This window comes from Pongo abelii, chromosome 10 (genome assembly GCF_028885655.2).
Source record: "Pongo abelii isolate AG06213 chromosome 10, NHGRI_mPonAbe1-v2.0_pri, whole genome shotgun sequence".
In the NCBI taxonomy this organism is placed as follows: Eukaryota; Metazoa; Chordata; class Mammalia; order Primates; family Hominidae; genus Pongo; species Pongo abelii.
This window is the reverse complement of record NC_071995.2, coordinates 48405702-48418899: the sequence shown is the minus strand read 5'-3', so window position 1 is coordinate 48418899 and position 13198 is coordinate 48405702. Positions and strand designations below refer to the sequence as shown.

At 41.9% G+C, this 13198-nt stretch overlaps 1 protein-coding gene, 1 non-coding gene and 1 pseudogene across 8 annotated transcripts in view; all 3 read right to left on the bottom strand.

Moving 5' to 3' along the window:
- DIP2B (disco interacting protein 2 homolog B) overlaps nucleotides 1-13198 on the bottom strand; it is a 252440-nt gene that overhangs the window by 110158 nt on the left and 129084 nt on the right. The window lies entirely within an intron of this gene.
- Nucleotides 7183-7286, bottom strand: LOC112135920 (U6 spliceosomal RNA). The gene has a single exon (XR_002917150.1). It is a non-coding gene; the product is annotated as a U6 spliceosomal RNA (small nuclear RNA).
- On the bottom strand, nucleotides 7816-8979 carry LOC112135863 (heterogeneous nuclear ribonucleoprotein A1-like; annotated as a pseudogene).

Genomic DNA, 13198 nt, shown 5'->3' with positions numbered 1-13198 from the left:
TAGAGCCTTAAATGTCAACAGGTTGATAGGAGAGGAATAGCAAGATGACAAATGTAAATTACAAGGCCATTCCAGAGACTCCAAGGAGAGGCAGTAGTGATGGGGAGTTGACTGCATATGATCCCCAATCCTAAACAGTGAGACAACGAACAGCTTGGGGAGCCTTAGCTACCATACCGTCAGTCACTCCAGATAAACATAATACAAGCAAAAACGGTGATTATGCAAGCACAGCTTCAAGTCAAGTCTATTAGCCCCTCTTCCAACTGGACTCATCACTGACCCTGCCCTGTCCCCATACTCTGCCCTCCCAAAATTTACTGTCTTATCAAGAATATGGGGGTGGGGTAAATAAACAGAAAAACACTAAGTTCTGATGTTTTCCTGCCTTTTTATCTCAAATGACTAATTCCAAATCTGTTTCTTAAAAAAAATTACAATAAAATTTAACGAGATGTACGTTTTTAACAAAATTTTGAGTGTAAAATACAGTAGTATTAATATCTTATTAGTATTAATAAGGCACGATGTTATAAAGCAGAACTTACTAATCTTGCATAACTGAAACTTTATACCTGCAGAACAGCAATGCCTCATTTCCCGCTCCCTATATCCCCTGGCAACCACCATTCTACTCTCTGCTTTTATGAGCTTGACTCTCTTAGATATCCCATATAAGAGGAATCATGCAGTATTTGTTCTTCTGTGACTGCTTTATTTCCCTCAGCATAATGTCCTCCAGGTTCATCCATGTTGTCACATATTGCAGGATTTCCTTAAGGCTTAAGTTTCTGAAATAGCACCCGGTTATGCCCAGCAAGGCAGCTTACACATAGCAAATTAAATGCCCAATATATTAAGATGTCACCTACACAGCAAATGTACTGCTCCAGACCCCAGCTGAGAATCAGCCTATAAAGCAAAAAAATTAAGGAAAAAAAAAAAAAGACTCAAAGCAGCGGTCTGGGGAGTATAAGCAACAGTGCCACACACCCCAGTAAAGACTGATGGCATCAAAGTATTACAGGAACTGAGATTCATAATGACAATGTTATATCATTTAAAAAGAAAAAAAAAAGCAGGTAGCATGCTGGAAAGGCCATGTGTTGAGGCTCTAGTCAATAGTTCCGGCTGAGCCCAGCCATCCACCTGCCCTGTCAAGGCATCAAACATGTGAATGAGCCATCTTGGACTGTCCAGAGCAGCCCATCTACTAGGTGAGGGGGAAGACAACCACTGAACGACCTCAGTTGGCAACCATATAGAGCAAAATAATCACCAAAATTAGCCCTGCCCAAATTCGCGCCTGTAGTCTCAGCTACTTGGGGAGGCTGAGGCAGGAGAATCACTTGAACCCGGAGGCAGAGGTTGCAGTGAGCCAAGATCGTGCCACTGCACTCCAGCCTGAGTGACAGAGCAAGACTCTGTCTCAAAAAAAAATTGTGGAGACTTATTCCCACCTTGGCTCACCTGCAAAGGCAGTGATTTATCATGAATGGAGGCAGGAAACAACATACAGGTTGAACACCCCAAATACCCAAATCCAAAACTTTTTCAGCTCCTGTCTAATGCTCACAGGAAATGTTCCTGGAAACATTTCTAATTGCCAATTTTCGGATTTCAGATGTTCAACTGGTATATAATGTAAATATTCCAAAAAAAAAAAATCTGAAACACTTCTAGTCCCAAGCATTTCAGATAAGGGCTACTCAACCCGTACCTCAGGCCTCATCAAAAAGAGGTAGGAAGGAGTATGGGGGCATGGGAGGACAGCACGGCATTATTTAACAGCATATGTAATGTCAGCTGGGCAGGCAAGATGCTGCCTCAAGGTGAATCATTCCCTGACCATGGTTTCACACTCCAACTAGATCTCAGAAATTACCTGGGGTGCTAAAATACAGATTCCTGTGTTTTGAATAAGATATACACAGTGTCACTGCCATGGTGAGGAAAAGCTAAAAGCAAAGATTAAACTTAACTACATGTATCAACATAATGAGATACTATATGCCATTACCAATGAAAAATATGTAGACTATGCAGATACTTCAGTCCAAATAAAGCCATGCCAAGTGATAAAAGAACATAAAATATTATGTACACAATATAATTATAACTGTATGTAAAAACTATTTATATACAATTATAAGGGTCAGGTGGGACATAAAAATCCCAAAGGTATTTGGATTGAGGTACTCTGTTTCTTTACAATTTCATTGTTCTGCTTACAGAATGAATTACGCATAAAACCAAAGTAATTCTAAAAGACAATACAAATATGTGCTGGAATGGAAGCTGCCAGACTCACAAATTAAGTCTTCTTTATGACTTCTAAATTCTAGCACAAAATAAACAGAGATCCGAAGAAAAAGACAACTTGCTGATTATTACAAAGCAAGAGCTTCAGTTTCTGATCTTTCAGTCTGTTATGCAGAATATCCACTAGAGGTCACCATTATGTTTAAATAGTGATGTTAAAAGGTTTAGTAACAATAAAAAGTACACATTTTAGGTTCAAAAACATACAGCCTTCCTTCTCAATGATCAATATGTATGTAATTTATTGTCTCTTGGCAGAAACATACATCAGAGTCTAATATGTTTCTACTGTTTGACTATGGTAGAGATGATCATCTGAAAAAAATGGTATTTAGTAGCAAAAAACTACACATTTCCACTCAGGAAGATGGAAGGAAGCCACCAGCCTCCACATGTTATCTTTTAATTCTGCTTATGATGTAACAGACATTCTCACCTGCAAGAGTAACACAGTGAAACAGGATGCTCTGAGAACCAAGGAACCTAATAGTGCAACTTCTGGGAGTTGAACAGAGCAGACGTGCCTACTGTTCTTGGTGCTAGTGTCCAGAGAAGAAACACATTAAACAAGTGGTCACCATGTGTATACCTTTGACCTTGTGATACGTGCTAAGGAGGAAAAGAATAAGGGTCTCCCAGCCCACATAATGAGGATTTAACTTGTATTAGAGTTTCAGGGAAGATGAATGTCTGTTGAAAGGAGACAGTGATGCAAAACTTAACTAGGCAGAGAGAAGGAAAAGCCACTTTATTCAAAAGCATGGTGTTTGTAGAAGCCCAGTGAGGGAGAAAAGCCTAGGCAAGTCTAAGACCAGTGAGGCTAAAGATACAGCAAAAGGGCAGAGTGTTACAAAATAAGACTGGACTAGAAAACTGGCATCAGGTCACTTGTCCTAAGCCGAGTGGGCAGTCTTTGAAGGGATTTACAGGAAATGACAGAATATCAATGATAATAGTATTTCCATGGCTCTTGCCTATTACCATCTAATTACGTCTTCACAACAGCACCATGTGATAGATACTATTAACGAAGCAGGATGCCCGTTACAGATTTTTCCATAGTGAGAGGGAACCAATAATCCCCTTGAATCATTATAGGGCCCTCACTCCCACCCCATCCAAGTATGGGTAAATGTACCTTGATTGAGAGGCTAGAGCAGCTGTGAGTAATTGAGGAACGTCGTCCTTTGAAGGGTCGGTGATTAACCTCACTGCCTAGAGAAGGCAAGAGAGGAATGAGAGTGCTGGTGTCTGGAGTCTGGAAAAGGGGCCACCTGCCTGTTTTCCAGGGGTAGACTCTGTAAGGAGAGCAGGTTGGGAGCTCTGGGTCTATAAAGTGGTAGGTGTCTGAACAGATCTTGACCCAGAGCTTCCTTGGCCACTTGACATCAGGAAAATGACAGTGCATGAGGCTAAAAGAGCCAACACCAGGAGCTCTGCTCCGGGAGTCCAAGTAGAGTACCTGGCTCCTCCTCCATAATGCATCAGAGTAGCTGATGCAGGGAACAGGCTCAGCATTACTGGCTGGTCACACAGTGAGGACCAGTTTTTCAGCAGCACCCTGTGAGATGATGGAAAGCAAACAGCAGACTGTGGGGATCCTTCCCCTTTGGGTGTGAAAGCTGGATCTACCATCTCTCCTTTTGCACTGCCTATATAATCTCTGAGGGTTCTCAGACAATTTAGGAGGAAAAGAAGCCCCAAGAAGAAAATACTGGACTTCCTTCTGATGAGATATACGGGGGCAGATATAATTGCAATGTGTGCTCCAATTCATAGTGATTCTAATACCATCCAAACCAAACAAATGAAAGCAGAACGGGGACTGGAAAAAAGATTCTACGTTCTTTCCATTATGCTATGAGCCTCATTTGGGAAGGAACTTTTAAATCAAAATGAGACAGATAAAACAAAATAGATTCCACTCCTCAAACCCTATGCATACATACATACACAGAGGCACATTGCCTACTGAGTATTTATAATTGGAAACGTTCTGTGGCATTCCAAAATGCTGTTCCTGATTTCAAAAACTGGTTTTAAGTTCATGTCCCTTTGAATTTCCACAGTACTTTGTTTAGAGCTCTCCTATAGTACTTATTCTACTCTCTTTTATGATCCTCATTTGTGTAACTGTCATCTCTCCTGCTATAGTGTAAATAACTTGAAGTCAGAGGCTGGTCTTAAGCATCTTGTATCTCCTATAGTAACTGGTCCTTGGTCTTTCATATTGCAAGCATTTAGTATTTTAATTAAAATAAATAATTAAGATCTTGTCTGTCTCCTCACCTCCACCAATAATAGTAGTTGGCTGGGAAAAATAAACACAAAAATGTTGAGATAGCCATTTAAAATTTACCTAAAAATCCTGCTTATTTGTGTATCTCCAATTCATATAAGTTATATGCAAAAATGTGTGCCTCTATCTTCATATACTTACACAAGGACATTAAGGAAAATAGGGTTACAGACTACTCCAGGAGGCATTATTAGAGGCTTGAGAGAGAGAATAAAACACAAGGGTTTTCCTTTGTTTCATTTTAACTTGATCACACTCGCACCCTTGAACAACTTCAAAGGCAGGACTGAACCTAGAAGAACTGTGATGAAAGGGGCACGGAGCACCTGCCAAGTGCAGTGTACTTATAAGAACTGGAACACCAGGGACTGCCACTCAGCACAGTAAGCAGCAATCACAAAAGGAATCCACGTTTGGGAAAAACCTTTGGGTCACCAGAACTTCTTATCAAGACAAGCTAAAGAACATCAACAAATATTAATAACTATCTTCATAAACTTATTATTTATCCCTAAAAAATAAGTAGGCAGGAGTCTGGGGGAAAAAACAATGCAGAAACATATAGGTCAAGAAAGAAAACGTGAAAGGTAAGATCTTATTCTGAAGCAGGAGATAAACACAATTCACTTCAAAAATGAAGTGAAAGACGGAAGCAAGTCACAGGATGAAGGAAGAAAATCAAATACACAAAGGTCACAAATAATCTCAAATACAGTAAGACAAAACAGAATGAGCAGTATCCTGCCTCTCCTTTTCTTTCTGCTCATTTCTGTTATAAATCTTGTAGTACTATTTAAAATAGATGCACCAACTTCATTTGAAAATTAAACAAATGCTAGAATATCATTTGAGAATTGATATACTCTGCACAGCCTCTTGAGATTTAGTAAGTCTAAATTAAAAGATCTATTGAGGGTGGAGACAAGTTGCCAGGATCAATCTACAAGAGACCACTCTACAACGTGTAGAGTGCCCTGCTTCTTGTATTACCTAACACTTTTATCTTCATAGATGTTTACTCAAGAAAATGCCAGAAATTCTAAATGCTCTTTCTTTTTAGTTGTGCAAACATTTATAGAACATCTACTACATATCAGGCACTAATGCTAGAAACTGGGGACATGAAGAATAAAAAAAATAAAAAATAATGTTCCTCCAGTAGGTGAATAAGACACACAAACAGACCACAATCTATGGGATGGCCAAAGACAGCTCTTTTAAAATGCAACTCAGATAATGGAAGTGGGGACTATTTATAGGGCTGGTCAAGGAGGGCCTCTCCAGGACTTCCCTAATTGAACAAACCCCTAAGTAGAGTGACGGAGCAAGCCAGGTAGGTTCTGGGCAGTGTCTTGTCCCATGCTGTCTCCTTGGTGTTGAAACAGTATTTGGAACACAGCAGGCACTCAGTAAATACATACTGTCCTTAGATTTTGTCAGTAACCCCTGTAACTTTAGAATGAACTCTTTTTCTATTAAAGCTAGCTGGAATTATCAGTTACTTGTATCCAAAGTATCTTAAAGATTAGACCACAGGACCAGCACAGGGAAATTGCCTTTCTACACAAAATCTTCCATTTTCCTGCAACTCCAAGAGTAGCCAAGAGTGACTAATTTACAGAGAAGTTAGAATGCGTGTGGTTTGAAACTTCAATTCTTTGGGCCATGCCAAAAGAAAGAGTCAATTTCCTGGCCGCTTCTCCCTGGAAGTCTGCTAATTGAGGCATGTGGGAAGCTTTATACTTGGCCACAGTAGCTTCCAACTACTGAAAGATGTTCTGTGGACCATTCCTTTCAAAGAGCAGACAGCTCAGAATGAGCAGGAGATGGGAGGTGTAAATCTGCCGTATCTTCATTTCTCTCATGCCTCTCAAAGTGGGAGCGTTTTGAGGCCCTGAATTTTTCATCTTTAATCTTATAAATTTTAATTTATTGTTAAAAGACAGCATGACCCTTAAATACCAGAAGGTATGACTCTTGTTTAACTAAAGAAACAACTGGCAGTTCCAATGCTGGGAGGTTTAAGTGATTTTTTAGGGTAATTTTGAAGCAGATTTTTGCCATAAAGTGACTTTAGAACCTAATCCCTATGATGTTACTGAATTAAGTTAGTTTTTCTTATTTTTGGAGACAGGGTCTTGCTCTTTCAACCAAGCTGGCATGCAGTGGCACAATCACGGCTCACTCAGCCTCAACCTCCCAGGCTCAAGCAATCCTCCTGCCTCAGCCTCCTACTCAGGAGCTGAGCTCCTACTCAGCCTCCTACTCAGGTCCCAGCTACTCAGCTGGGACCACAGGTGTGCACCACCACACCTAGCAAATTTTTTGATTTTTTTGTAGAGATGAGGTCTCACTATGTTGCCCAGGCTGGTCTCAAGTGATCATCCTGCCTCAGCCAACCAAAGTGTTGGGATTACAGGCATGAGCCACTGAGCCCAGCCAGCCATGCTTAATATTAACCAAACTTGTCCACACTAAATTTCTACTACTTCCTTTTTCGGTTTATTTTTTGCATGTTATTTTTCCTTACACAATGACATGTTACTCGGGCCTAATGTTCTAAAAAGATGAAACGCATCATGAATTTGCATGTCCTCATTGCACAGGGGCCATACTAATCTCTATATTGTTCTAGTTTTACTATATGTACTGCCAAAGCAAGAACTCCATTACTTAACTATTCAAATATTTTCTTCAAACTTGCATTATCTTCCATATTTCCTGTTACACTGTTAATTTTTTCTGAAGTCCTGTTTTAAAGATTTATGTAACATTTGAGAAATGAAATATAAAATATACACAAATATGCAACCCAAGATAACTACAGATCAATTCCACACACACACAAAATCATTCACAAGGCAGGGAGAGGTGGCTCACACCTGTAATCCCAGAACTTTAGGAGGCTGAGGCAGAAGGATCGCTTGAGCCCAGGAGTTTGAGATCAGCCTGAGCAACATAGCAAGACCCTGTCTCTAATTATTTTTATTTTATTTTTTTAAAAAGACATTTATTCAGCGTCACGATCAGACTATTACATTTAGCAATCAACAGCATGGGTGCAAAAAAAAAATCTACATTAAAACCCTTTGTTGGAATGCTTTACACTTTCCACAGAACAGAAACTAAAATAACCTGTTATACAATTAGTCACAAATACAGTCCTCAAGTTTTTTTGCCCATACACATGAGTATTTGTCTAAAACATGTCTTCTTTGTAGCAGCTAGGCCCTGCCACCACTGTGCTTGGCTGAGTTCACAAATCTGTTGTAACCTGTAGCTTCCCTGTCACTTCTCTGGCTCTCCTCTCCTGCTAAGCTTTGTTTCCTAATTAAAATCTTCTGCCACTGCCATAGCTACTGCTGCTGCTGGAACCGCCATAGCCACCTTGGTTTCGTGGTTTTGCAAAGTATTGGCCTCCACCGCCACAGGGGCCAGAGCTTCTGCCTCCAAAATTTCCTCCCTTCATGGGTCCAAAATCTGAAGACTGATTGTTGTAATTGCCAAAATCATTGTAGCTTCCACTACCTCCAAAATTGCTTCCATCATTACCAAATCCATTATAGCCATCCCCACTGCCACCATATCCACCACCACCATGGCTGCCACCAAAGCCACCACGACCACTGAAGTTTCCTCCACGACCAAAGTTGTCATTCCCACCGAAACCACCTCCATGACCTCCACCAAAGTTTCCAGAACCACTTCGACCTCTTTGGCTGGATGAAGTACTTGCCATCTCTTGCTTTGACAGGGCTTTTCTAACTTCACAGTTGTGGCCATTCACAGTATGGTATTTCTGAATGACAGTCTTATCCACGGAGTCATGGTCGTCAAAGGTTACAAAGGCAAAGCCCCTTTTCTTGCCACTGCCTCAGTCAGTCATGATTTCAACCACTTCAATTTTTCCACACTGTTCAAAATAATCTCTTAGGTGATGTTCTTCAGTGTCTTCTTTAACGCCACCAACAAATATCTTTTTCACAGTTAAGCGGGCACCTGGTCTTTGAGAATCTTCTGAGACAGCTCTCTTTGGTTCCACAACTCTTCCATCCACCTTGTGTGGCCTTGCATTCATAGCTGCATCCACCTCCTCCACAGTGGCATATGTGAGAAACCCAAAGCCCCTGGAGCGCTTGGTGTTTGGATCTCTCATTACCACACAGTCCGTGAGCGTTCCCCATTGCTCAAAATGGCTCCTCAGGCTCTCATCGGTTGTTTCAAAGCTCAACCCTCCAATGAAGAGCCTCCTCAGCTGTTCGGGCTCTTTAGGAGACTCTGACTTAGACATGACGGCAGGGTGAAGAGAGACTTTAACAATGCTTCTTCGGCGGCGTCCACGGGTAGAAATCAATTTTTTTTTTTTAAGAAAAAAAATCACTCACTAAATTTTTAGGTAAAGAGCATGTGCACATAATAATCCCAGTAATAAAATGTTATAGTATTAACTTTTTATTTAAAAAGATACTAGTGATTAGGCCAGGTGCAGTGGCTCACACGTAATCTCAGCACTTCGGGAGGCCAAGGGAGGCGGATTACTTGAAGTCAGGAGTTTGAGACCACCCTGGCCAACATGGTGAAACCTTGTCTCTACTGAAAATACAAAAATTAGCCAGGTGTGGTAGCACATGCCTGTAATCCTGGCTACTCAGGAGGCTGAGGCAGGAGAATCACTTGATCCCGGGAGGTGGAGGTTGCAGTGAGCCGAGATCACGCCACTGCACTCCAGCCTGGGTGACAGAGCGAGACTCTATCTCAAAAATAATAAAAATAATAATAAAAAATAAATAAAAAGACAGTAGTGAGAATGTTACCTTTTGTGTTTTTTTTTTTTTTTTTTTTTTTTTTGAGACAGAGTCTTGCTCTGTCACCCAGGCTGGAGCGCAGTAGCACAATCTCGGCTCGCTGCAACCTCCGTCTCCCAGATTCAAACGATTCTCCTGCTTCAGCCTCCCAAGTAGCTGGGATTACAGGCATGCGACACCATGCCTGGCTAATTTTGTATTTTTAGTAGAGATGGGGTTTCTCCATGTTGGTCAGGCTGGTCTCGAACTCCCAACCTCAGGCCCACCTCAGCCTCCCAAAGTGCTAAGAGTACAGGCGTGAGCCACTGAACCCAGTCCGACTCTACTAAACTTTAATAAAGTTTAATAAAGTTTAAATTTGCATTCCAATGCCATTTAAAAAGTCAAACTAGGCAGGGTGTGGTAGCTCACACCTGTAATCCTAGCACTTTTGGAAGGTGGAGGCGGGAGGATCACTTGAGCTCAGGAGTTCAAGAACAGCCTGGGCAACATAGTGAGACCTTCTCTCTATTTAGGGGGAAAAAAAAGTCAAATTAAATGGCTTCCTTCAAAATTTACAAAGATATATGGGGTAAATATGCCAAAGGGTAATCTCTTCTTTTGACATGGAATGTGTATATAACATAAATTACCCAACCCTACAACCCACCCCTTTTTGGGAAGGACATTGTTAATGAACAAAATGGTCAAATAAAGTGAAAAACACAAAATGAAAGAATTTACCACTGAGAGACCCTCACTAAAGTATTTGGCTACTAAAAAATGTGCTTTAAGAAGAAGAAAATTGAGCCAGGCATAGTGGCTCATGCTCGCAATCCGAGCACTTTGGGAGGCTGAGGCGGACAGATCACTTGAGGCCAGGAGTTTGAGACCAACCTGGGCAATATGGTGAAACTCCGTCTGTACTAAAAATATGAAAATTAGCTGGGCGTGGTGGCACAAACCTGTAATCCCAGCTACTGGGGAAGCTGAGGCACAAGAATCGCTTGAACCAGGGCTGGGCGCGGTGGCTCCTGCCTGTAATCCTAGCTCTTTGGGAGGCCGAGGTGGGTGGATCATGAGGTCAAGAGATCGAGACCATCCTGGCCAACAAGGTGAAACCCTGTCTCTACTAAAAATACAAAAATTAGCCGAGTGTGGTGGCAGGCGCCTGTAATCTCAGCTACTTGGGAGGCTGAGGCAGGAGAATCGCTTGAACCCAGGACATAGAGGTTGCAGTGAGCCAAGATCGGGCCACTGCACTCCAGCCTGGCGACAGAGGGAGACTCCGTCCCCCCCAAAAAAAAAAAAAATCGCTTGAACCCATGAGGTCCATGGAGGTTGTGGTGAGCAAACATCACAGCACCGCAATCCAGCCTGGGCGACAGAGTGAGACCCTGTCTCAAAAAAAGAAAAGAAAAGAAAAGAAGGAGGAGGAGGAAACTGACCTGAGAAAGAGTGAGGTAAAAGAAAGAATAGTAAAGAAATGGATAGTAACTATTGTTAATCACATAAAACAGTAACTGATAGTTGAAGGTGTACTAAAATAAAGGTGATACTAAAATGTAAGATAAGAAGTGGTGGATGGCCAGGCACGGTGGCTCACACCTGTAATCCCAGCACTTTGGGAGGCCGAGGTGGGTGGATCACCTGAGGTCAGGAGTTTGAGACCAGCCTGACGAACATGGAGAAATCCTGTCTCTACTAAAACTACAAAATTAGCCAGGCATGGTGGCACATGCCTGTAATCCCAGCTACTCAGGAGGCTGAGGCAGGAGAATCGCTTGAACCCAGGAGGCGGAGGTTGTGGTGAGCCAAGATAACGCCATTGCACTCCAGCCTGGGCAACAAGAGTGAAACTCTGTCTCAAAAAAAAAAAAAGAAAGAAAGAAAGAAGTCGTGCTGGTGATCAACATCAAAGCATTCTGAAGTCCTTGTGTCCTTTAAGAGAATTAAGATGCCTAATAACTATGTTTAGATTTGTTTTTTAAAGCCTTAGGATAAAAAACACCATAGGGACAAACACAGTTACTCATGAAAGAAACAATTTACAAGGAAGATTATAATTCTTAATTTGAATGTACCTAATAACATAGCTTTAAAACATATAAAGCAAAACTTGACAGAATTACATGGAAAATTGACAAATCCACAGATCTGTCAGAGAGAGAGAGAGAGAGAGAGAGAGAAGAAAGACAAGAGGGGAGGGGAGGGAAGTGGAGACAAGCAACATAAAGCGGGGGTTTACAAATAAAGAGAATATTATAAATAACTTTGAAAATTAAACAAAACAATTTCCTAGAAAAATTGAGTTTGGCCAGGCGCAGTGGCTCACACCTGTAATCCCAGCACTTTGGGAGGCGGAGGCAGGTGGATCACAAGGTCAAGTGATGGAGACTATCCTGGACAACATGGTGAAACCCTGTCTCTACTAAAAATACAAAAATTAGCTGGGCGTGGTGGCACATGCCTGTAGTCTCAGCTACTTGGGAGGCTGAGACAGGAGAATCGCTTGAACCTGGGAGGTGGAGGTTGCAGTGAGCCGAGATCGCGCCACTGCACTCCAGCCTGGCAACAGAACAAGGACTCCGTCTCATAAAAAAAAAAAAATTAAGTTTACCAAAACTGGCTCAAGGAGAAACAGAAAACTGATAGAGCTTGGTAACAAAAGAAGGGAAGGAAGACAGGGACATTGAGGATGACTTTTAAGCCTGTAACTTGCTGGGCTTATGAATGTGGGTTGTATTCACTCAGAAGGGAAAACTAGAAGCACAGGAGCAGGTTGGATGTTGTAGTTGGTTTACTGGGGAATGCGTGCAGGGAGGGGTTAGTAATGGTGGTAGAGGCAGGGTGCAGAAGTCATAAATTTAAATTTTGGATATGTTGAAATGGTGATGCCTTTAAGGTATATAAGTGGAGATGTTAAGTATGCAGTTGGATCTATGGATCGGGGGCTCGGAAGAGATCTGGGTTGAAGATACATATTTACGAGCTACCTGAATTCAAATGATAATTAAAGTCACAGGTGTGGCTGAAATAATCTAGAGAGATACAGCATTGGTTCTCAAAGTGTGGTCCCTGGACCACCAAGCTCAACGCTACCTGGGAAATTAACAAAAATGCTTATTCTCAGGCCTCACCCTGGACCAGATGAATCAGAAACCCTGAAAATGGGGCCCTGCAGTCTGTGTATTAACAAGCCCTCCAGTGATTCTGAGGGCTTGCTATAATTTGAGAACCACTGATATGGAGTGAGAAGGCAAGAAGTCTTGGTCCTTGAGAAATCTAACATTTAACAGACAAAAATGAGCCTGTAAGAAAGACTAGGAGCAGCAGGAAGTGAAGGGTAAGAAAATAAGAAGAGTGGGTAGGGCATGGTGGCTGACGCCTGTAATCCCAGCACTTTGGGAGGCTGAGACAGGTGGATTGCTTAAGCTCAGTAGTTCAATACCAGCTTGGACAACATGGCAAAACCCTGTCTCTACAAAAAAAAATACAAAAATTAGCTGGGTGTGGGAGCTCATGCCTGCAGTCCCAACTACTTGGGAGGGTGAGGCAGGAGGATCGCTGGAGCCTGGGAGGCAGAGGTTGCAATTAACCCAGATCACACCACTGCACTCCAGCCTGGGCAACAGAGCCAGACCCTGCTCAAAACAAAAACAAGAATGAAAGAAAAGAAGAAGAGAGATTCAAAATAAGAGTTTTGAGAGACAGGGTGCTGAATACTACTGAGATTAGATGGCAATGGCTCCAGAAGGAACTAAAACGGGCTGAGAAGTGAGCATTTGAGAAA